This window comes from Panthera onca, assembly GCF_046562875.1.
Source record: "Panthera onca isolate mPanOnc1 chromosome E1 unlocalized genomic scaffold, mPanOnc1 haplotype 2 h2.Chr16_ul_4, whole genome shotgun sequence".
In the NCBI taxonomy this organism is placed as follows: Eukaryota; Metazoa; Chordata; class Mammalia; order Carnivora; family Felidae; genus Panthera; species Panthera onca.
In genome coordinates, this window is record NW_027675818.1 from 598,306 (window position 1) to 620,781 (window position 22,476).

A 22,476-nucleotide genomic window follows, 5' to 3' on the forward strand; every position below is an offset into this window, starting at 1 on the left:
CTTTTTATTTTTTTTTTTCATAAGTAATCTCTGTGCTCAACGTGGGCCTTAAACTCACAACCCTGAGATCAGAAGTTGCGTGTTCTAACTGAGCCAGCCAGGTGCCCCTATGTTAGGCATCTTTTCTTTTTTTTTTTAATTTTTAATGTTTATTTATGTTTGAGAGAGAGAGACAGACAGACAGAACGTGAGCAGGGGAGGGGCAGAGAGAGAGGGAGACACAGAATCGTAAGCAGGCTCCAGGCTCTGAGCTGTCAGCACACAGCCCAATGTGGGGCTTGAACTCACGAACCACGAGATTATGACCTGAGCTGCAGTTGGATGCTTAATCAACTGACTCACCCATGTGCCCCAGACATCTTTTATCCTCCAGTTTTATTGGGATATAATTAAGATGTAGCACTGTGTAAGTTTAAGGTGTATAGCATAATGACTTGACTTACATATGTTGTGAGATGATTACCACAGTAAGTTTAATTAATATCCATCATCTCATATAGATACAGAAAAAAAGGAAAAAAAGTTTTCCTCATGAGGAGAACTGTTAGGATTGTAAACAACATCCATAGCCTTCCCTATTTTCTCATTGGAGAAGAGTCCCTTTCATGTCACTAATCCCTTCACTCTTAATTTTCTTTCATTGAATTTTCTTATGCTTCCTCAGGGACTGTGTCAATATTATACTCTATGTTTTTCAAAGAAGCTTCTTGAAAGAGTTGGTTTCCTTAATTATTTATTTACTTCCTATTTCACTGAAACCTGGTTTCCACCCCTAATACTCTACTAAAACTCCTGTTATTAAAGCCATCGTGGGGCGCCTGGGTGGCTCAGTCGGTTAAGCGTCCAACTTCGGCCCTGGTCATGATTTTGCAGTTCATGGGTTCGAGCCTCACATAGGTTGTTCTGACAGCTCAGAGCCTGGAGCCTGCTTCAGACTCTGTGTCTCCCGCTCTCTCTCTGCCCCTCCCCAGCTTGCACTCTGTTTCTCTCTCTCTCTCAAGAATAAGTAAACATTAAAAAAAACACATTGTTATCAATATGTTAGTCTTTCTCTGGTATTTAGCACTGTCATCTAGCACCTCTTTTTCTGAAAACTAAGGGTAGTACCCACTGAACTAAATTCAGTTTAATTCAACAGACATTTTTTGAGGATCTGTTCTGAAGTAGACACTGGCACTTGAAGAATGAAAAATCTTGCCCCCTAGAGCCTGATAGTTGAGTGAGGGATATTGACATGCAAGCAATCACAATACCAATAGCTTTGTCTGAGATATGTACCAAGTGATATGGGAGCATGGAAGAAGGATTTAAACATTCCCAGGGAAAATGGTGACTGCCTTTGCTATGTGAGCTTTGCATGACTTTTCTCAGTTTCTGAGAGTTGTTTAGGAAACTTGTAGACTTGGAGGTCATTAACTCTAGACATACCTAAAGAAATCATGAGATTGATTTTAAAGCAAAGAATTAGAACACAAAGACTTGCTCCTCTTTCTTCCTTTACTGATCATTGTTGTTTTTTTCATTGGGAGAGAGTGTAGCGGGGTTGACGATAATTATTCGTTTGAATTAATTAACCGTTTTGTCGTGTGTATTTAGCACTTCAGAAGGCCTGTAAAATTTTTAGCAAAATTCAAAGTGGTAAAATTTATGTGAATGATCTGCCAATGATCCATCACACCTTGAAGATTTTTATAAGTGATTCGGAAATGCAAAAGGCACTAAAGACTGTTGATATTGATGGTAAGTTTTGTGTTTTCATTATTAGTTTAAGGTTTGCAAACATGGATGTAAGTTCTATGTTGGTCAGATTAATTACACATCATAGGAAAGCTAAGCTTTATAATATGTTCTAAAACCTTTTTTTGCACATTTACGATAATATTAAAAAATTGGGCCTCCGGTACAATTGGATTGGTTGATTACTAGATTGGATTATGACATACTTTCATCAACATCTGATATTTTTAGACTTTTAATTTTTGCTACTTGCATACGATAGGGAAGATTTCTTAAGGCAAAAGTGTTTGAGTATAAAAGACCAGATTAATATATTTATGTTAAAATTAAGAACTTTTATTTATCAAAAGACACTTTAAAGTAAAAAGACAAGTTATGAACTTGGAAATATTTGCAATTCACAGAAGTGACTAGTGGTTAGTTTTCAGAATGTGTAAAGAACTCATACAAATTAGTAACAAACAATGGAATAGAAAAGTGAGTAAGACACATGGATAAGAATATCACATAAAAGAAAATATATGTAGCCAATAATCATATAAAAATATTTTCCATCCTCAGTAGTCAAAAAAATGCAAATCAAAATCCTAATAATTTTATTTTAAAACCTCTGGAAAAGTAATTGTTCTTTTGTTGTCAGTGTCCAATACTTAAAGAAGTAAATAATAAATAGAGAACTGATTACATTTACAGATCATTCCAAGCTTATTAAGGAGGAGAGATAAGTTTAGAATAAAAATGGTATAGATAAGTTGAAGGATTGGTCAGAAATAAAATAAACTTAATACCCACAATGACACAGTAATACTCTGAGGTTAAAAGCATCAAGCTACTCAAATAAAAGATGTGGATTGGTTATTATAAAAAATTTGTAGATGGAGAATACTAGGAGTCAAATGGACCACCAATAGAACGTTACTTAGCAACCTAACAGGAATTGACAAGTTACAATAGCGTGCATTCGTCTATCTATCCGAGTCACCCCAACATTTTTTGAGTGTCTACTGTGCACAACTTTCAGAGGGTATAAAAATAAAATAATAAATATAAATCTAACTTTTAGAAAGACTAAAAAGCAACTCTATTTTTTCTGACATGTTTATTTATCCATATGTTAATTCTCTTGACATATAATTTTTTGGAGATTTATTATTAAAATAATTATTCAAAGTGGAAATAACTTTATTCTCTGAAAGCATAGGAGAATAGAAAGGAGAAAATAAAACTTATGTGTAATCCCACTACCCAGAGCTGAACTTTGGTATTTTTACATATATTTTTCTAGGATTTTTCTAAGCATGTGTGTGCGTGTATGTGTGTAACTGTGGTATATACATATGCATAAACACATAATTAGAAAAAATATATGTTGACTCACATGCATACAATTTTGTTACCTTTTTCTATTAACTTTATATGTTAGGCAACTTTCCATGTAAATAAATACAGATCCACACTGCCTTTTTAAATGTTTAATAACATTTATTCATTTTTGAGAGAGAGACAGAGCATGAGTGGGGGAGGGGCAGAGAGAGTGGGAGACACAGAAGCAGAAGCAGGCTCCAGGCTCTGAGCTGTCAGCACAGAGCCCGGGCGTGGGGCTCGAACTCACAAACCGCAAGATCATGACCTGAGCCGAGGTTGGACGCTTAACCGACTGAGCCACCCAGGCACCCCAACACTGCCTTTTTAAATGGCTGTGTGCCAGGGTCCAGCCCCAGCAGGTCCTGGGGTTCCTGAAGGATTCACGGTGTCGGCGAAAATAACAAATGGACACGGACAACAACAGTGTGTTAGACTGGCCGCTTTATTGCGGCAACCGTGGCATTATGTTTGTTAGCAATTTCCTTGTAGCGTGCGTCATCTATGTTTCTTGGCTTTACCTAATTCTAAAAATGTTCCTTTGTGTAATCACCCATTAAGGGACAACATGGTTATTTTCTTGTAACGTTACAAGAAATTGATTAATTTCTTCATATTATTTTCATTATGTATCTATGTTTATTTATAGTCTATAAAGCATTTGCTTTGCTATTTTCATGAAAGGTCATCTATCTCTCAACACCTCAAGTGGAACATTTACAGGGACATGACTTCTTAATTGTTTCTTTGAACCATTTGCGTATAAGGAACAAAAGTTATTCGCTTTGGTCCGGGGTGCCAGGAGGGAGCCAAGACGGCCCTGGGAACCCACGCCTTATGCGCTCCCAGGGAGACAGTGTATACCTAGGAACTAATGAACCATTCTGTACCTTAACCCACCAGGTCCAGTTATCATCTGGAATGCCTCCTGGGGGCCAAGTGGGCCTAGGGTTGGAGTAATTTGTATCCATAGATACATTCCTTTGTTGCCAGGGTGGGGATTTCAAATCCATTTGTCCCCCTCCCTGGCTGGGAAATATATGGGGCTATCCTTCCTTTAGGTAGGGGAGTCTTTACAGGGGGTGGCAAGGGCTGGATATAGGCCCGCATAATTTCCCTGCGGAATCTTATTTCTTTCCCCCGTGGTCCTTTTCCCAGGGGGCCTGTCATGGGCAATTCCCCAACCGACAAATCCCCAGGTACTTTCATTGGTAGGGGGGCTTCCCTGACCAATGCTAAGGCCAAATTACATAAAAGCAGGAGTACGAGAAGCTTCGCTGTCGGTGCGCCGCCATGCAGTCCCGATCCGTCCACCGCCCGGGCCCTGCCATCAGGCTGGTTGGAGAGCTTGGCTTTTGGCAGCTGTGAATTATTCTGTGGAACAGATCAAAGCACAAAAACAAATTGTTTTGAAAAATAAGCTATATAACAAATAATCTAAATAAATATGTTATTTCTAATATTTTTGCTGTTATAAGCTGGGTTTTTTCTCTTTATCTCATCAGGCAAAAGATAGGTTACTAAAATTGAAATTGCTAGGTCAAAGGATGTGAACATTTTAAGGCTTTTAAGTAATACTGTTATTAGAAATTCAGGGGCACCTGGGTGGCGCAGTCGGTTGAGCGTCCGACTTCAGCCAGGTCACGATCTCGCGGTCTGTGAGTTCGAGCCCTGCGTCAGGCTCTGGACTGATGGCTCGGAGCCTGGAGCCTGTTTCCGATTCTGTGTCTCCCTCTCTCTCTGCCCCTCCCCCGTTCATGCTCTGTCTCTCTCTGTCCCCAAAATAAATAAAAAACGTTGAAAAAAAAAATTAAAAAAAAAAAAAAAGAAATTCAAAGCAATAAATCTTTAGAACTTTAGATTTCAAGACTTCAGATGGAGTTTCTTCCAATTACCTGGATTTACCGTTGGGGAAACTGAGGGACAGAAAGATAAAAGTCTACTCCAAAGCCATACAACCTATTTTACTTTATTTGTTTTTATTTTATTTTAATTCCAGTTAGTTAGCATACAGTGTTGTATTAGTTTCAGGTGTACAATATAGTGATTCAGCAATTCCCTATATTACACAGTGCTCATCAAGATAAGTATACTTTTCATCCCCTTCACCTATTTCATCCATCCCCTCATCCACTTTCCCTCTGGTAACCCCCAGTTTGTTCTCTATAGTTAAGAGTATGTTTGTTGGTTTGTCCTGTTCCCCACCCCCGCCCCCCACCACTTTGTTCATTTGTTTTGTTTCATAAATTCTACATGTGAGTAAAATCATATGGTATTTGTGTTTCTCTGACTGGCTTATTTCACTCAGCATTATACTCCCTAGCTCCATCCATGTTTTTGCAAATGGCAAGATTTAATTCCTTTTATGGCTGAATAATATTCCATTGTATGTGTGTGTGTGTGTGTGTGTGTGTGTATATATATATATACACACACACACACACACACACCACATCTTCATTCATCTATCGATGGACATTTGGACTGCTCCCATAATTTGGCTATTTTAAGTAATGCTGCAATAAACATAGGGATGCCTATATACCTATGAATTAATGTTTATGTATTCTTTGGGTAAATTCCCAGAGGTGCGATTACTGGATCATATGGTAGTTTTCATTTTTTGAGGAATCTCCATACTGTATTCCACAGTGGCTACACCAGTTTGCATTCCCACCAACAATGCACAAGGGTTCCTTTTTTTTTTCTACATCATTGCTAACACTTGTTTTTTCTTGTGTTTTTAAATTTAGCCACTTTGATAGGTGTGAGGTGATATCTCATTGTGGTTTTGATTTGCATTTCCCTGATGATGAGTGATGTTGAACACCTTTTCATGTGTCTGTTGGCCATATGTAGGTCTTCTTTGAAGAAATGTCTGTTCCTGTCTTCTGCCCATTTAAAATGGATTATTTGTTTTTCTGGTGTTGAATTATATAGGTTCTTTATATATTTTGGATACTAACCCTTTATTGGGTATGTCATTTGCAAACATCTTATCCCATTCAGTAGGTTATTGTTTAGTTTTATTGGTTGTTTCCTTTGCTGTACCAAAGCTTTTTATTCTGTGGTAATCCCAGTAGTTTATTTTTACTTTTGTTTCCCTTGCCTCAGGAGATGTATCTAAAAAGATGTTGCTATGGCTGATGTCAGAGAAATTACTGCCTCTGCTCTCTATTAGGATTTTTATGGTTTTAGGTCTAACATTTAAGTTCTTAGTCCATTTTGAACTTTTGTGTATAGTGTAAGAAAGTGGTCCAGTTTCATTCTGTTGCATGTTGCTGTCCAGTTTTCCCAACACCGTTTGTTGAAGGGACTCTCTTTTCCAAATGCATATTCTTGTCTCCTTTGTTGAAGATTAATTGGCCATTTAACTGTATGTTTACTTCTGTGTTTTCTATTCTGTTCCATTGATCTATGTGTCTATTTTTGTGCCAGTACCACACTGGTTTGATTACTACTGCTTTGTAATATAACTTGAAATCTGGAATTATGATACCTCCAGCTTTCTTTTTATTTTTGAAGGTTGTTTTGGCTATTTGGAGTCATTTCTGTTTCCATACAAATTTTAGGATTGTTAGTTCTAGTTCTGTGAAATGCTGTTGGTATTTTGATAGGGATTGCATTACATTTGTAGATTGCTTTGGGTAGTATGGATATTTTAACAATATTCTTCTAATTCGTGAGCCCGGAATGTCTTTCCATTTGTTTGTGTTATCTTCACATTCTTTCATCAATGTTTTATAGTTTTCTGAGTACAGATCTTTCACCTCCTTGCTTAAGTTTATTCTTGGTATTTTATTATTTTTGGTGCCATTGTACATGGGATTGTTTTCTTAATTTCGCTTTCTGCTGCTTCATTATTAGTGTCCATACAAACAATTTTAGATAACATATGTTAGTTTAAATTTTTATTCCTTAATTTTTACATTGAAAAAATGTAGACCTATATTGAATATCTTGGTAAAAATTGCAAATACAAGAAAAAGTTTAATAACTGAATATAAAGGTTTTTTTGTTTTAAGTTAGTATTTTTAGCTTAAAGAAGTTTACAAATTACAAAACGAAAATTATCTCTTCACCTCAATCTTTCCCTACAATTCTTCATAGTACACACTTAATAATTTGGTAGGTATTTTTCCTGGATATTTGTTATATACATTTTAATTGGTCTCATATTGATTAATGGTGAAGTTACCTCTAAAATTTTTGCTATTACAAATAATGCTATAAAGAGCATCCTTGTTCATCAATTCTTGCACATTTGTGTAAATATTTTTATAGGATAGATTTCTAGAAATGAAGAAGCTGGGTCATAGGATATGCATATACCTATAGGAACATGGTTTATGTCAAGTCATGTTATCTTGTCCAGCTTTATTGAGATATAATTGACAAATATAAATTGCATATATTTAAAGTGTACAACATAATGATTTGATATACATATACATTGTGAAATGATTACCAGCTATCAAGTAAAGAACATCTCCATCACCTCACATAGTTACCTTTTTTGTGTGTGATGAGAACACTACTCTCTTAGGATATAGTCTCTCAGCAAATTTCAAAGATACAATATAGTATTATTAACTATAGTCACCATGCTGTACATCAGATTCCCAGAACTTGTTCATCTTATACCTAAAGTTTGTATCCTTTGACAAACATCTGCCCATTCCCTCCACCCTCCAGAATATGTCATATACATAGAGGTTACATTTTCTTTATTCATCTGTTGGTGAGCATTTAGGCTGTTTCCATTTCTTGGCTATTGTGCATAATGCTGCAATGTTTGAAGTGCACATAGCTCTTTGAGACAGTGCTTTTATTTCCTTTGGGTATATATCCAAAAGTGAGCTTGCTGGATGATATGATAGTTCTGTTTTTAATTTTTAGACAAAACCTCTGTACTGTTTTTGGAATTGGCTATTCCAATGGATTTTAAATTATCTGCATATTTTATAGTTTTATTGAGGTATATACTTGACATATTTAAAGTATACAATTTGAAAATTTCTACATATGTATATACTTGTGAAAACTCAATCCCATTATACCCCTTTGTAAGCCCCCATTCTCTTTCCACAACCCCCCCTCACTACTTCCCAAGCAAACACTAACCTGCTTCTGTCACTACAGATTGTTTGTATTTTCTAGAACTTTATATAAATGATATCATGCAGTAAGTACTCATTTTTTTAGTTTGATTTCTTTCACTCAGCTTAATTATACTGAGATTCATCTATGCTTTGGTACATATCAGGTTTATTTCTTTTTATTGCTAAGCAGCGTTCTCTCTTATGGATGTACCATGATTTGTTCATCCATTCATTAATTGATGATGTTTGGATTGCTTCTAGTTTTTGGCTATTACAAATAAAGCTGGTGTAAACATTCATTTATGTGTCTTTGTGTAGTCATATACTTTCACTTATCTTGGGTAAATACCTGATGGTAGGATGACTGGGTCATATGGTAGGTATATTTGAATTTTTTAGAAACTGCTAAACTGTGCTTGCAAAGCAGCTGAATTATTTTACATTGTTATGAACAATTTATGACAGTTTCAGATGCTTCTCATCCTTGTCAATCCTGGAATTGGTGAGCCTTTAAAAATTGTCATTCTAATAGATGTATGGTGTTTTCTCGTTGTGGTTTTAATTTACATTTCCTGAATGATCAAATGATTTTGAATATATCTTCATGTGCTTTTTTTGCTACCTGTATATCTTATGCCCATTGAAAATGTGTTTGTGTTCCTACTATTGCATTTTGAATGTATATATTCTGAATACGAGTCCTTTACTGGATATGTGAGAGAGAGCACAGGCAAGGGAGGAATAGAGAGGAAAGAGAATCCCAAGCAGGCTCTGCCCTGTCAGCACAGAGCCCTATGCGGGGCTTGAACTCACCAACTGTGAGATCATGACCTGAGCCAAAATCAAGAGTCGGAATTTAACCAGCTGAGCCACCCAGCCACCCCAATTTTTGAAGAATATCTTTCAACTTAAGTTCATACTTCTGAAGAAGTCTAGTCTACAACTATTTCTTGTATGGATTGTGCTCTTGATGTTTTATCTATAAGGTTTTTGTTTAAACCTAAATCACATAGAAGTCAGAAAACAAATCAAAATAATTGATTGAAATTTGCACAAATGTTTCATTGTTTCTTTGAAGGAAAGGAGAAACCACTCTCAAGTTATTACACTGAAAAAAAATTTTTGAGGTAGACAACTTGACAAATTTTCCAATCCAGAAAGTGTTTCTGTGGTTTAGAAATGAGAACAACTAAGCCTTGTCAATTTCTCTGAACGTAGAAGCCTGCAGACCACCAGAAGCACTGAAATGTTCTTTTATAAGTTACTTTGTTCAGATTACATTAATTTAAAATGTAAATTTATAATAAGTTTCTTCCAAACACAGATAAACCCTTTCAAAATTGGCCTCATTTACTATATGAAGAGGAAAATGACATTAGAGTTATTTAACTTGAAGAGTCTTGAAAAATTAAGATGTTGCTTGACACAGATCTATGCTTGTCTAGAAAATGAGGCAGAAGAATCCTGATTCTGTGTTTTGTCACACTTTGTAAATCTGGATTTTCAGCTCTAGCTGCTCATCAGAGATGACCTGTGCATTAACATGCAGAAAAAAAAGCTCCATAATTTCAACTTCTCACTCAAACCAAGCAATAATTTCTTACTGAAATTTTCATTTGTACAATTTAGATTTCTTTCTTTCTTTTAATAAATAGGCATTACTTTTTGCGTGATAAATGAGATGATTTTTTGGATGAAGATTTTAATATTGTGCAATATTTTGTGCATTTGTTTAATGCATTTTGTGTGTGTGTGTGTGTAATGAGAGAGAGAGAGAGAGAGAGAGAGAGAGGAAAGGAGGAGAGGAGAGAAGGAGATGGAATGATTTGAGGCAAAGCTTTCATTAGAGTCTCATCTGGATCTGTAATCTCCCCTAAAACCACTGGTATAGAGGGTCTTAGCTAGAACACGATGAAATCAGTCCTATTCTTTTCAGGTAAAACCATTATATATGTAAAATTGACAAATTGCATGATTTTTTTGCACCTAATGACAAGTATAAAAATTAGAGCTTTGAGTAAAGAATATTGCAGTATCTTAAATTCTAATCTATATCATTTTGATTATTGCTGGGCACTATTTACTATATAATTAAAATGTGTAATTATGTTTTTATGATAGGTTTTCTTTTTACATTCTATATTTAATGTTAATGCTCCTCTAGACTATCAGTTAATTCTATTCACATTTTTAGTTTGCATTTTTATCTTATGTTCTTAATGAGTTTGCTAATGCAGTTTTTTTCCTTCTGTTTCTGAACCATTATTATAGTTAATGGAATGCTGGATTTTTCAGATTTCCTTAAGACTGTGAATGATGTTTGTTATTTGGTCTCCCAGGATCCAGGTAAAAAAAAAAACGATTCTTCAAAATTGCAGAAAAGAATGATTTTGATTGTCACTGATTTTAGGGTGGGATGGTTATATGAATTTATGTTTTTTTCAGATCTCTTACATAGTTTTTTCCCCTGTAGCCTAGGTTGAGAAAAATTAGACACGAGTTATTTCATAAAAGGCACTAAAAACCTGTCCACCCCAATGAGTATCCTAATTTTCTATCCATAATCTCCACTTATTCCTGCATGCAACTGCTAGATTTTCTTAACACACGATTTTTGTCATATCATTCTCCTGCTCAAAAATTTAGATGCTTTTCCTGTGATGAAATGAATGTGGTCCAAACCCTTATGCTTGACATCCTCACCCCCTTATAATTTTTCTTGCCACTTTCCTCTTGGTAGAATCTTTTCCAGGCAAGAACCCCATGCTCCAGTTATAGACACAAATGTCTATACATGCCAATTTCATTCTTGTTTCCAGGCCTTTCTTTGTTCATGTGTTTTTTTCTTTTTTTCCCTTTGAAATCTCATATCTGTTTTCTTCTCCATTGTGAATAGTACTTTCTTTGCTCTCTTTGGAATCTGCTTGTATTTCTCCCTAAAAATTTCCGACACTGATGGATCTCCTAACAACTTTTAGTTTACACTCCTATAAATAGCAAAGAAAGTGATTGGAAGAAATATTCATGTTACTGATAGAAACAGTGCTTCCAATATTCTGAGATCTCTAGGGTTTGCGACCTAATTTTAACAGTTCTTTGGGTTAAAACAAATCAAAACAAAAACCAGTTCCTTGGTTTTGCCATTAGGCAAGATCAAATTCCTATGATCTGTCCTTGGGATTATATATTTCTGTCAACCAGCCTGTATTTTCTTGGAATCAAGGATATATGAATGTGATAATCTTTATATACCTGGATAAGAAGCAAGAGGCAAGAAAAACTCTTTAATGTTTATTCATTAATGTAGTGAATGTTATTTAATACATTACCGTATGCATCAGTTAGCAATATAGATGTGATGCTTGGCTTGCTTTCCCTCTTTGAATTTCTTCCTACTTGGCATTTTGATTAACTCCTATAGCACTGGGTTTCCTCTTTGTCTACTTGGTTTTCAGGTTATAGCTTTTTCTTGACTAGATTTGTAAGTGTGTTTGGGTACCTAAGTACTGCCTGCTTGTCGAGCCACAGTTGAGCTATCATGTATTCCTTTGTTTTTCAAGTTCTGGTTTTCTATTTTGACCTTATTTATTATTTATGGTCAAATGTTCTGAGACCAACCAAGAAGTGCCAAATTTCTTTTCTTCCTCTTAAAACAGTATGCCTAATTCTCAAATACACTATTTTTAGTAAAATATCCAAGCAATATAATAGTATATAAATGTAAAATACCCTCTTTAATCCTTCCTATATTAAAGTTAATGTTGACTTTAGCATCTTTTATTATATGCATTTATGAATGTATATATTTACATATTTTGTAAGAGAAAATGAGTTATCAGTTACTAGGCAGAAGAGAACTAGAGTACCTGGGTCTTATAGAGGCAAGTGAAAAGATCAAGCATACAGTTAGAAATCAAGAGACCCTAAGAAAATAAAAGGGAAAAATATGATCATCTTATACTTTAAGAGAAAGGGATCATGCTATGTACTTTGTTGTCTAGCATGATTTTTTTTTTTTTAACTGAGTAATATGTCTTGGAAAGTTTTCCCCATGCCAGTAAGTGTAGGTCAGCCTTTTACTTAAAAAAAATTGTTTTTAAGTTTATTTTTATTTATTTTGAGAGAGATACAGAGCAAGTGAGGGAAGGGCAGAAAGTAAGGGAGATAGAATCCCAAGCAGGCTCCATGCTGTCAGTGTAGAGCCTGATGTGGGGCTTGATCTTACAATCCATGAGGTCATGACCTGAGCCAGAATAGTCGGATGCTTAACCAACTGAGCCACCGAGGTGCTCGATCCTTTTATTTTTTAATAGCTGCATGGTGTCTGAAAAATGTAGATGTACTATAATTTATTTAACTAATCCTTTATTGATTCTAATTATCTTCCTATTATAGACACTTTCACAATGAATATCTTTTCTTATATTTTATATTTTATACATATTTATTTTCACATTATAGTTTATATATGTGTGCTTGTGTCCTTAAGTTCCTTTCAAGGCAAAATTAGTTGCCAGTTATTAGGTAGAGGAGAACCAGAGGGACCCCTATGTGTGCATTGGGGCATGCCTTCAACACTCAGACAGATAGTTTTCAACTCTTCCTTAGCCTTCACTTCCTGCGTGTGTATATCCTCAACGTAAGCCAGACCTGAGAGTTCAGAACCTACTCTGGTATTCCTGGGTACAGACCTGTTTATGTGTGTGGCCATCTAGATGCTCAGGAATATGTTGGAACTTTTCAAAGGCCTCTACAGACGTCTCATTTCCCAGATTTTCCTTTTAAGCTTGTTTGTTAGCCTATTATTTGCCCCAATTGTTTTTTTTTTAATGGCATGAATCTACATTTATTGACTTGTAAATAGGTCCATGGCATATTTTTAGTGAAAAGGCAGTATACTATATGTACTGTTTTAATTGAGTGAAATGTTCACAATCGTTGATGAACGTAAAGAGACATAGAAAGGTATCCAAGTAGGATATTAATCAAAATGCATCATTTTTTGCATGCCCTGGTTGGGAAATTTGTGTTGCTTTTATCTTTCTTCTTTGTACAGTTGTGGGTTTATTTGATTTTTAAAAATCAGTGGGTCGGGGCCCCTGGGTGGCTTAGTCAGTGGAGTATCTAACTCTTGATTTTGGCTCAGGTCACAATCCCAGGGTTGTGGGATCAAGCCCCAAGTCAAGCTCCACATTAAGCATGGAGCCTGCTTGGGATTCTCTCTCTGTCTCTCTCTCTCTCTCTCTCTGTCTCTCTCTCTCTCCCTCTCTCCCTCCCTCCCTCCCTCCCTCACTCTGCCCCTCTCCCCTGTTCTCTCTCTCTCTCCAAAAAAAAAAAATTTTTTTTAATCCTAAAAAATATTAGTATGTCATTGGAAGAGCAGCAATAGCATTTAAGAGCAGGGCTCCTGAATCTGACTGGTTTTTGTTCATTTGTCTCAAGTTTTTACTTAAACTAATTAGTTAGTATATAGTATAATACTGGTTTCGGGAGTGGAATTTAGTGCTTCATCATTCACATGTAACATCCAGTGCTTGCTCCAACTATTACCCACCACTTCAGACCGTTATAATGTTAACTAATTGCCTCTGATTGTGTTTGAGGAGTACTTCCAGGGAAAAGGCTCTTTGCCTTGGGCAAGCTTTGAGTCCGGTCAAATAAGGCAGCTTGGCAAGTAGGGTCTTCCAGGGAGCCACAAGACAGGTCTAATAATGACAGTTCTTAGAGAATGGGGCTTTGAAGAAGTTCCAAACTCATTCTTCTCCATTGGCTGTCAGGCGGCTGTTTTTCATCATGAGGGTAGGCTCTTAGTTTTCAAGGCTCCTGGGAAGCTGGGATGGTAAGATGGGAATAATGGCAAGCTAAAATGCCACAAAGCTCACTATTACTGAAGTTCAGCCGTTTTTCTGAAAGAAAACACTCTTTGGATTACTCTAAGCCTTTGATTTATAGCCAGAGTTTTGAAAAAAGTTGATTCTGACAGTTTGCGTCCGTGTTCTCACAGCTTTTATGGAGGAGAGGATTCCCAGAGGTCCTTCCTCTGCTACTTTTGCTCGCCTGGTCAATAACAACTGGTTGGTTGGATGAGTGAATAATGCCCAGTTCTTCCGCCATGATTGTGCAAATCTAAGAACTTGTGGATCACTAGGCTTGTTATATCCTGAATTCTGAGAAAATGTAGTCTGACAAAAAGTGATTCGCTCTCTGAAGTTGATTATGGGAATTGTGTTTCCTTATCAAATTAAGGGGTGCGGTAGTCGGAGGATCACTTAAATTTAGCATTAGGACACAGGTATCAATCTGTTTAGATTTTAAGGAGGACATCTGTTTAGGGAAAATTCTCTCATTAATATGAATATTTTCATTTAACTGTGTTCTGTCCAATTCATTTTTAAAAAATTATTTATTTAAAGTCAAATTAGTTAACATACAGTGTTGTATTGGTTTCAGGAGTAGAATCCACTGATTCATCACTTACATATAATACCCAGTGCTCATCCCAACAGGTGCCCTCCTTAATACCCCTCACCCATTTAGCCCATCCCCCATCCACCTCCGCTCCAGCAACCCTCAGTTTGTTCTCTGTATTTAAGAGTCTCATTGTTTTTATCTTATTTTTCCTTTCCTTCCCCTATGTTCATCTGTTGTGTTTTTTAAATTCCATATATGAGTGAAAACATATTTGTCTTCTTCTAACTGACTTATTTCACTTACACAATACACTCTAGTTCTATCCATATTGTTGCAAATCTTTCCAATTCATTTTTGATGTTAAGGACTGTTAGCATAAGAAAATGAAGTTTCTGTGGAGAAATAGAAGACCTTTAAATAGTGGTTAAACCATTGCTAAACTCTTTGTAATATAAAAAATCTGAAGAGAAATTTTGCATCTATTCTGTTCTTTCTTTTACACTATTTTTTCTAAATTACATTTTAAAACAATGATGCCCTCAAATTTTAGATTAAGCTGCCTTGCTATTATAGATTATACCACTGATAGATATGAAATTATTTTAGTTACAAGGCTTAACTAAGCGGTGAATACAGAATAATCAGATAATCCAGAGCTTTTTAGCACAATGCCTATAGCTTTTAGCACAATGTTTGGCATATAGATAGCATTCAATAAATACCACCTATCTTTGCTAATATTATATCAATAGTGATAATAGCAAATATTACATTTTATATTAGGAATGTGGTCCTAATATAAATTGGGCAAATGGAATTGGGCAAATGCCTACTTGCAGGTAAATTTTTAGAAAACCCTATGCCTATGTAAAGGTATTGTACCCTGGTAGGCTGTTGACACAAAATCAGCCCCTCCAAGAAAAGCTGTTGATTCTCATGATAAAATAACTTCTTTGTTTATTATATTTTTGCAGCATTCCAGAATGCCTTGAAGATTTTCTGTAGGATAAAAAGTGGTCGAGTTGCGACTGATGAACTGGCTGCTGTTTTGGATAGCATGGATATTCCTGTAATTCCTGAAACTTTTCCAGGAAGTGATAAAACATGCTAGTATAGACAGTGAGTTATTTGAATTACTATGTAAATATACCTTTCTTGGATATCAGTGCTCTGATTCATCCTTTATCTCTCCTTCTTGATTCTTACCTCTTGCCACCTATCAATGTTGCTTACTGGTGTCTGTGGTAAGAGATAGTCTAGAAAAATTAAATGAGAAATTTCTAAAATTATTAGATTTTGGTATGTTTGATAAAAATCTAAGAGAAAAATGTATTTATTTTCTTTTCAAACTTTCCTCTCTTTTCCATTTCTTGTTTGTGGAGAGATGGTTTCTTTAATGTCAAGGGCATTGGCTTCACAAATTAGGAGACCTAAATTTCTTGAATTTTTAACTTTATTAGATAGCTTTGATTACACAATCTTCTCATGCTATTCAGTTACTCTTTGCAAAATGTAGATTTTTAAAAAAACATTATGAATATATTTAGCAGATGTTTTGTATTACATGTTTATATGTCACCAGGGGTGTCTGATAATAATGGATTGATAAATGATTGATTCATTGATTATCCATGTATTTAATGAGTCAGTCATTTAATATCTACTGTGCTTGGAACTATGCAAGGTGATACAGAGATGAATAGAACACATTTCTTTTTCCAAAGGAGTTCACATTCTAGCGTGGAAAGAGTCAAATAAAATGAAAATTTAATGTCGTATATAGCAAATACTGTTACAGAATGTAGTTAGGCTGCAAATGTATACTGGAAACACCAGGGAAAGATAATCAGAGAATGTGATGTCTGAGCTAAATCTTGAAGGATCAATAGGGGTTAGTTGGTTGAAGGTGGTAATGAAGAATGAGAAAGACATTTTAGACTGAGGGAACAGTTTGTGTAAATATGGCAGGAACATTATCAGACATGGCATCCTTTTCCATGGGCTTCCACAGGTTTTTGTCATTTGTCAGTGGTGGCTTTTAGGGGGTCTTTGGTGGCTGGGATGTAGTGTGAAGATAGAACCAGGCTGCATGGATTTTAGTAGGTAGTCATTTATGGTGAGTTCTGGGTTGATAGACATAAGTGGAGGGATGTTCTGGAGCATAAAGATGCCCATAAAATAGGGATTTTAAAGCTTAATCTCAAGTCATATTATTAAATAGCCTTTAGGGCATGCTCTACCAGAAGCAACAGAAATTACATATGAAACCACTGTGGCTTTTTTTTTTTTTTTTTTTTTTTTCTTTTTTTGGCTTATGGAATTCTGGTCTGGATTTCTAGGCTTTGTACTTGGGGAGCTAAACTGAAAAATTATGCTGATTTCATAGATTGTTGTAGGAATTAAATAGAACCCATTGGCACTAGAATAGTCTCAAGAAATAGGAAGCAGAAACCTGGGAATTATCCTTGACAACTCTTGTTTTCTCTGTTCTCCTCATGCAACCGTTGTGAATTACTATTATTTTAAACTTCTAGATATCTCTTAAATCTCTCTATTTTCCACCATTTCCTTAGTCCAAGTTACCATAATTTTTCCTTAGGACCATCACTGTTCATCCTAACAAGTCCACCCACATCCAGTCTTTTTTTTTTTTTTTTTAATGTTTATTTATTTTTGAGAGAGACAGAGACAGAATGCGAGTGGGTTAGGGGCAGAGAGAGAGGGAGAATCCGAAGCAGGCTCCAGGCTCTGAGCTGCCAGCACAGAGCCCAACGGGGGGCTCGAACTCACGAGCTGTGAGATCATGACCTGAGCCGAAGTCGGACGCTCAACCGACTGAGCCACCCAGGTGCCCCCACCCACACCCAGTCTTATCCCCCTTAACACTATGGCCAGAATGATCTTTTCAAAACACACATCTGTGGGGCGCCTGGGTGGCTCAGTCAGTTAAGTGTCCGACTTTGGCTCAAGTTATGATCTCAGGCTTGTGGTTTCAAGCCCCATGTTGGGCTCTGTGTTGACAGTTCGGAGCCTGGAGCCTGCTTCAGATTCTGTCTCCCTCTCTCTCTCTGCCCCACCTCCCCTCTCAAAAATAAATAAACATAATAAAAAAATAAAAAAACCCCACACATCTGATCATGTTACCTCCTTGCATAAACTCTAATAATACTTCTTGGGATGAAGAGCCCTTTAAGGTCACGTACAAGGACTTGCAATGTCTGGCCTTTACCTTAGATCTCCAGCGTCATCTCAGACCACATTCTGCTTTGCTTACTGTGCCCTCTTAGAGTTTCAGTTATATACCAGGCTTCCTCCTGCCATAGCCTTTACATATATTCTTTTCTTTTCCTGGAGCATTCTTTCCCTCCTAGTGAATTACGACTCATACTTTGGATCTAAACTCCACTCTATTCTTTAAGGATGCTTCCATGACTTTTCTGACTAGGTCAAGTTCTCATACACTCTCACAGCACTAATCACAGTTGCAATTTTTATTTCTTATATTTTTAAAAATTTTTTTCATTGTTTATTTTTGAGAGAGATAGAGAAACAGAGTGTGAGTGAGGGAGAGGCAGGGAGAGAGAGGAAGACACAGAATCTGAAGCAAGGTCCAGGCTCTGAGCTGTCAGCACAGAGCCCAATGCGGGGCTCGAACTCACAAACCACGAGATCACGACCTGAGCCAAAATGAGACGCCCAACCGACTGAGCCACCCAGGTACCCCTATTTCTTATGGTTTTGTGAAGATCTGTATCTCAAATAAGACTAAATACCAAGAAAGCAGATATCATGTGTACTTTTGCTCAATATTGTATCCTCAGTACTCCATACAGTGCTTGTGGCACATATTAACTGCTCAACAAATATATGTTGAATGAATTAATAAGTCTCACCCTTCACTCCATCTCCTCCAACCAGAGAGAATAAGATTTTTTCATTTTGTCATTTTTAATAACCTGGTTGTGACTTAAGGTAAAATTCCTCATAGGGGAGGTCCTTGTCTTTTGACTAGGAAAATCATTTTAACAGGTATGTTTGATTATGAGAGCTAAAGCCTATTGGGAGATACCTAGTTTGAGCAAAAAGGTAAGGTAAAGTACTCTATATAAGACAACAACAGGAACTTAGAATACAACAGTGGCTAATCGGCAGCTGGAAGAGGAACACTGAGGGAACCTAAGATTGGATGGGGGTCTAGCAATCAATAGAGAGTGGCTGTAGAACTTTAGGACAATACTATGTAGTGCTTGCTGTGCTATAAAGAAATCCCTTACTCTCATTAATTTCAAGTTATCTAGTAAGAGTTGGTTATATACAATAGCCTTGTGTTAGTCATGTGGTGGGTGGATTTAAAGGAAAAGGGTCTGTAGGTTCTGTGTTAGGTAGGCTTGGGGTGGAGAGAAGATAGCACCTATAGGATGTGATAATGTGAGAGAGATCAGGAGTCCACGGGAATAGAAAAAACGAAAATCAACTGCCAGAGTATAAAACACTCAGGAATCTTCAAATTTTGGAGGGAGTATTGATTGCTGTTCATATAATGTATGGTGTGGGGTCGGGGCTATTTTACTTAAACATTAAAGGAAAGGACACCCTCAGAATGCCAAAAGTTTTGGGTTACCCCGGTAAGAGATATGGATTCTTCTGTAACAGAATTTTGAAGTAAGGAGTGATATAAGTCGGTTATCCTGCTAGTAGAAGTCGTAGCACCCTGGTATAGGTACTGGGTTTTTTTTGTTTTTTTTTTGTTTTTTTTTTTTTCAACGTTTTTTATTTATTTTTTTTTGGGACAGAGAGAGACAGAGCATGAACGGGGGAGGGGCAGAGAGAGAGGGAGACACAGAATCGGAAACAGGCTCCAGGCTCCAAGCCATCAGCCCAGAGCCTGACGCGGGGCTCGAACTCACGGACCGCGAGATCGTGACCTGGCTGAAGTCGGACGCTTAACCGACTGCGCCACCCAGGCGCCCCAATATAGGTACTGTTTTAACATCTTGTTTTTGTATTTGGTTTGGTTTTTTGGAGCAGTACTGATAACATGGAGAATATCTTCATGAGTATGCATGATGAAGAGGAATGCTGCTGGAATTTGCAAGGAAGTCCAATAAGCATTTGCTTCATTAAGATCTGGCAAGAGGAATATGGAAAATCACTTGATGACAGTTCTGGTAGTTTGGTTTCTGAGATAGGATATTGGTGCAGTAGTTTTTTCTCTCGTGGTATTTACCGATCTAGTAATTGAATTGGGTGAAAAGTAGTAACTAGTACGATTTTTGATGAGAAGGTCTCTGATATTGTGGAGCTATTGTGGAGATTATGGAAATGTGTTAATAGTCATTTAACACCTTCAAAGTAATGTTGCCTTGAATATGACTTTGATGATTAGGATACTTTTTTTTCACATTAGATAGTTACATTTTCCAGGTTGAATGGAAAGGAAAGTTCCAATATGAGCTTCCTCCAGAAGGACAAATGTAAGAGTGGGAAGCTGTTTTGAACTTCTCTTATGAAGTAAATGCTACCTGTAACTGTACTGATTGTCTCAGTCTCAACCAGGAATTATTCATTGAGGTTTTGATAAGCTAGATAGGGGTCAAAATAGTAATTTCAGATTCTGTAATGCTTATTTGGCCACCAGAGACTATATAAATGGGTAGTATTTGTCTTAGATGTGTGTGAGAAGTATTTGTCATTGCATAGAAGAAGGAATAAATTTGAGCGAGAGCTAGTAAATCTATACATGGTTGGCTACTGCATGCTCACTGGTCAATGTTGGACCTCTTTCCAGAAAGGGGAGTTCTTTAAGTAGAGACCAGATATAAACAATACAGCCTTCTCCATTGGATTAATTTTTGGATGATCCAACAGAAACTTTACACTGATCAAATTCACGAGTTTGAGGGTTGAAGCCTTGAATTATTTTAGGACTTATGCTTTGATCTAAGAACTTGGGATATGGACTCTACAGAAGTTCCAGAAGTTCACTGGGGTGTTAGAACCACAATCAAGAACAGAATGAGAATAAATACCAAGAAAATAAAAAAACAGAATGTAAGAGTGGCGCCTGGGTGGCTCAGTCGGTTAAGCGTCCAACTTCGGCTCAGGTCATGGTCTCGTGGCTCGTGAGTTCGAGCCCCACGTCAGGCTCTGTGCTGACAGCTCAGAGCCTGGAACCTGCTTCAGATTCTGTGTCTCCCCCTCTCTCTGCCCCAACCCACTTGCATTCTGTCTCTGTCTCTCTCAAAAATAAATAAACATTAAAAATAATTAAAAAAAACCCCAGAATGTGAGAAGCAGTTCTAATCAGAAGGCAACTTAACATCAATTGGTGTAGCACTTCTTTGGTTGGGTCAAATACTTACTTGCTTTGCAGTGATTTAAAGTCCTGGACCTGACATAGCTTACCAATTTTCAAAGAAGCAGAATGAATCAATCTTACCCAACACCAAAACCATAGTGTATATAATAATTCTTGGACTCAAAAGGCACATTAAAAACTGGCATCTTCTTTTCAGGGTCTTTGCTTATGCTTATAACTGAATAGTTGATTTTTTAGGCATAGGCTGAAGAACAAACCTAGTATTTTTATAAGTAGGTAAGTCAACACCTGGTCTTTCTCACCTTGAATGTCAAGCGAAGTTAGACATTTGGAGGCAAGAACTATTGGGTGTCCAATTGGAACAACATTATTTGAGGTCACTGTCTCTGACCCCATTCTCTGTCATACACTGTCCAAGAAGGAAAATGGTTTTAGACAGAGGCAAGGGAAGGAATGGTAGAAGTTATAATTATGGGAGTGCTGTACATGTGTAAGATGCTAAGTAAATGGTTTACTGCTATCCACAATGTAGACATTGCATGATTCTTTACAGCCTTTAGTATATTTATTCATTCAAAAATATTTTTTTTATTTAATTTTTTATTTTTTTAAATTTACGTCCAAATTAGTATATAGTGCAACAAGGACTTCTGGAGTAGATTCCTTAGTGCCCCTTACCCGTTTAGCCCACCCTCTCTCCCACAACCCCTCCAGTAACCCTCAATTTGTTCTCCATATTTACAAGTCTCTTATGTTTTGTCCCCCTCCCTGTTTTATCAAAAATAATTTTTAAAAAATAATTTTTTTAAAGTTTATTTATTTATTTTGAGAGAGAGACAGTGCAAGTGGGAGAGAGGCAGAGAGAGAGGGAAAGAGAGAATCCCAAGCAGGCTCTGCACTGTCAGCGCAGAGCCCAGCGTGGGGCTCGAACCCATGAACTCTGAGATCATGACCTGAGCCCAAATCAAGAGTCAAACACTCAACTGACTGAGCCACTCAGGTGCCCCTCAAAAAAATTAGTTTTTAAGTGCTAGGAAGTATATAATTTGCTAGGCATTGGGGAAACAAATGACATCCTGTACTCTTGAAGAGCTCACAATCCAGTGAGAAAGACAAAAGAGCTAAAACTTGAAATTCTACCTATAGTAAATTCTCAAAACACTATTTGTTAAATGAATGAAATATTAACCTGATTACCTAGCTGTGGAGCTTAAAATGTGACTAATTTCTTTTGATGGGAAACTCTTTTATTAAGGGAAAAAGAAAATAATGGTCTTTTATGTTTCAGTGTATACTGAGCTATTAACAATTCTAGATATTATTCACAACCTCTGTTCCTACTTTCACACATCTCTGTGTTGTTTTTGTATTAGAATGGGATGGAAACTAGATTTGTGTTCAAAAAAGAAATAACAGCACTTGAACTTACTCTTTCTATTACAGGTAACCACATGGTGGATATTAGAGATATTCTATTTATTTTGGATGAACTACAGCACCAGTATGAAGATTTTTGTAAGTGAGCTCTTGTTGCTACAGCAAGTT

The 22,476-nt window shown here is 36.6% G+C and overlaps 1 pseudogene; it reads left to right on the forward strand.

The window, feature by feature from the left end:
- The window catches only part of LOC145715152 (EF-hand calcium-binding domain-containing protein 13-like), a 98,902-nt pseudogene that overhangs the window by 17,786 nt on the left and 58,640 nt on the right, over positions 1 to 22,476 (forward strand).